The 3,602-nt window shown below is 35.9% G+C and overlaps 1 long non-coding RNA gene across 1 annotated transcript in view; it reads left to right on the top strand.

Moving 5' to 3' along the window:
* Nucleotides 1–205: 205 nt before the first annotated feature.
* Nucleotides 206–3,602, top strand: part of LOC128249259 (uncharacterized) — a 216,754-nt gene continuing 213,357 nt past the window's right edge. The window contains exon 1 of the long non-coding RNA XR_008265348.1: nucleotides 206–1,540. This is a non-coding gene — a long non-coding RNA (uncharacterized LOC128249259). The remainder of the gene's footprint in view (nucleotides 1,541–3,602) is intronic.

Here is a 3,602-nt window from a genome sequence, read left to right as displayed (position 1 = left end):
AATGGTATAATTAAACAAGGAATAACATACTTGACACGGCAAGAATTTATTGTTTACAAAACAGCACTAACTGTATTCAGCTCAATAGACGTCAGTGATTGTTTGAAATTACAGAAATACGATATGTTTGGCCAATTCAATCCCACCCAAAACTCTTGACGTCATGCGCATTCCGCCATTTTTCTCCGTCGCGTAAATATTTCGATTCGTTAATGGCGAACACGGTTTCAGGACCGTCAATCGTAACCGGATTGTTAATAATGGTTTTGACGTAAATGTCTCGGCAGAAATTAGCCCAATTCACCACAGTAAACCAACTTGCAATATTAAGTTCATGCTTAATTGTTTTTAGTGGTTCGTTAATGGACCACCAATACAGAAACTGCAGTTATTATACATAAGGATATGTGGCTATTCGAGAAGAAAGACGATTCATTTCTAATGGAGTGACACCTCCGACATCGCCGAGCAGAGTTCAATTCCAAGCATATAGATCTCGGTGCTGCGATGATTTAACAAAGGAACAATTGCGGCCACACTGACAGACATGAGCTTGAGCTAAAAGTCCATATCTTTTTAACCGTTCAATTAGTCCGTCATGGTCAGTGAAAATTGGAAAGTCGTCTGATAAGTGAAATGGAGGACATTGCATGATATCCATGTCAGAATTTTAAAAAAATGAGAAACTAGACAAAAGAAGACGATGGTTTCAATAAAAATTGGAAGAGAATAAAAGCTGGACAACTGAAGATGATTGTTTCGATTCCAAATTGCTGCAGAATAATAATTAAAACCGGATAAAATTATAAATAATTGATCTGTCACTCCTTGCAGAAATCCCTAAACTCCTCTGGGATTATCCTAATATATACATCACAAACCGGATTTTTACTGGAATCGAATCCTTCACAAAAATATTGACCACTTTCTGAAAATGGTAAATGTTTTTCGAACTTTCTTAGAACCCCCGCAGTGCCATAATCTGTGCTGAAGAACACCAGACAAATATAAACACCACCAAGAATCCATGTCGTTGGGTTTTGTCCATTGGCCAAACCTCAAAGACCTTCAGCAAAATGATTAAACAGGATATTTGTTTCAAATCTCTTTTAAAGAATCTCACGAACTGCTTCCTTTCAGTATTCCGGGATAATAGACGGTCCATGGATACCTTGGAATCTATTATCCACATGTCCACCCAGGTAGAATAATTTTCACCGACGAATGGACGACGTACCGTCATTTGCAAAATCAACGTTTCCAATATTTCACGGTGAACCATTTTCTAAATCATTTGTTGACGAAGGCCAAAGGTGTCCACACAAATTATTGTGGACGCATGCTAAACGCAAATATCGACATATATTTATGGTTCCTCTTCCAAATTCTTCCCCACATTTTGTAGAAATAAACAGAAAGAAGTTGAAAATGTATTTTTGACAAATGAATGATTGACCAAAGACCCAGGAATTAAAAAGACTCACACACAAATATTGGTAAATTGCAAGAAACTTTATTATTTCTCTGAGGAAACGAAAAGGTAAGTCAGAAATGTTCTTTCATTAACTCGAAACCCTTTCCTTCTTCTGTCTATATATTTTCGTTATTTTGTTCCATTTCCAATTCGCCAAAACATTTGAAATTATTCTAAGGAATGTTTTTTTTTTTTTTTCTTTCAAGACATTTTTTTCCTCAACTTTCGATTCGATTTTAATTGAAGCTGCAAATCAAAATATCTGGATATAATTTTTGGGTGTTTAACAATTAATATCCTTTCCTCTGTTGCATTCCACCTCAGTTTTCCCCCCACTTTAATGATTTAATTTGATAATTTTTCCATTTTCAGAAAATTATGTCTAAATTCGGGGCAAAATGACTAATGGCTAATTTCAGAATTTGGCAGTTTTGGGGTCAGAAATCTCCCCTTTTTTGACGGGGATTCTTTTAATTTCTTTTTCACCAGGGTCTAACTTTTTCTCACCTCCATCCTTTCTCCTTTTTACCCCCAACCGGGGCCTTTTTTTAATATCTTTTTACCTGTGGTAAGCACTTAAAAAAACGATGGGAGAAACCTTTACCGTTAAAAAATGAATTATATTTTCACAAGAAAAGGTGAGTGATGTAAAGGAAAACCGAAACGGCTTCTCCCATGGTTTTTAAGTGTGTGGGGGCTGAGGTGAAAGAAAAAAATTTTCGTAAAATGTCCCCCGCGACCACCACATCACCTGGAAGGTCTGAGTGAAGAATAAAATTAGAAAAATCCGTCATTAAGACGGAGAGTAAAGAAATAAAGCTAAAAGGGATGGCATGCTTATTGTCAGTGTCCTCTCACACACACACACATATATATGTAATTAAACAAGTTCAAACAGGGAATTATTCAATTCAATGTCTTTCTGTTAGAAATGTTTAGACATTTAGCTGGTATTTTTAGCATAACGAGTTTCCTGGTGACAGCTTCATCGTCAGCTGCTTCAGTAGAAATCTACGGATGCACAAACTCACAAAACGGAGAAAATTAAACAAATATGGACGACTTGTTCAGAAATACTCCCAAGTGCGGTATGGTCCTCAGAAATAACCCCCAATTGTTCCCCCCCCCCACACACACACAAAAATCCTATGTTCTCGGAATCTACATATTCCGAGGTATATTTGTCGAAAATTTCATTAAAAAATATCCATTTTTCTGAAAGTTATGTTCATCCAAAGTCGGGGTGCGGGGCAGGAATCTGCTGTTATGCCATATCGTGTAGGTTCCGAATATACAAAATTGGGGGAAAGTGTTTTAGGAGTTGGGGAGTGGAATTTCGGAATATTTACAGGAGTCCACAACTTTGAAGAAAATGGATATTTTTAAATGAAATTCTCTACAAATATACCTCAGACTATGTAGCTTCCAAAGACATAGGAATTTTTTGGGGAAAATTATTGGGGGCTAATTTTGAGAACTGTTGCCCATATGCGGGTGTTTCTGAATAAGTCGTCTATATTTGTCTAATTTTTTCCGTTTTGTGCATCCGTAGATTTGTACTGAAACAACAAACAGGCAACGACGGCATATGAAGCCCTCACCAGGAAACTCGTTATGCTAAAAATAGCAGCCAAAGGTCTGGTACACAGAAATATGTTATTAAGACGAATTATCTGTTGCATACGATTTTTTTTTTCTCTTTAAATGAATTCTAATAGAAAGGCAGAAGACACCAGAAGCAAAAATAAGGAATATACACCCACAGTTAAATATAGAAGTGTAAAGCATAATTTGTTAAATAATTTCGGTACCTTCGTTTTATTTGCTTTTTTCATTTTAATTTTGCTTAAACCCTAAGAATCGTTTGTTTATGTAGTCGGCACTTAATGTATATCGGCTGAATGGACGTCAGCGATTGGTTGAAATTACAGAAATACGACAACTTTAAAATGGAATAAGTTATGGATTTCTTTTTATTTTAAGAAGACTAAGAGAAAAAGATGTTTTATATGACACATTCTACCAGTGTTCCAAGTTTCAAAGTGTTTCGTTAATGAAAAATGTGGCCCCCGTTTTAAAAAGATCCTTTTTAGGATATTAACACCCGCACGATTTTCACTAGGAAAAA

The sequence above is a fragment of the Octopus bimaculoides genome, chromosome 13 (assembly GCF_001194135.2).
Source record: "Octopus bimaculoides isolate UCB-OBI-ISO-001 chromosome 13, ASM119413v2, whole genome shotgun sequence".
NCBI lineage: Eukaryota > Metazoa > Mollusca > Cephalopoda > Octopoda > Octopodidae > Octopus > Octopus bimaculoides.
This window is presented reverse-complemented; position numbering and strand designations above follow the sequence as displayed.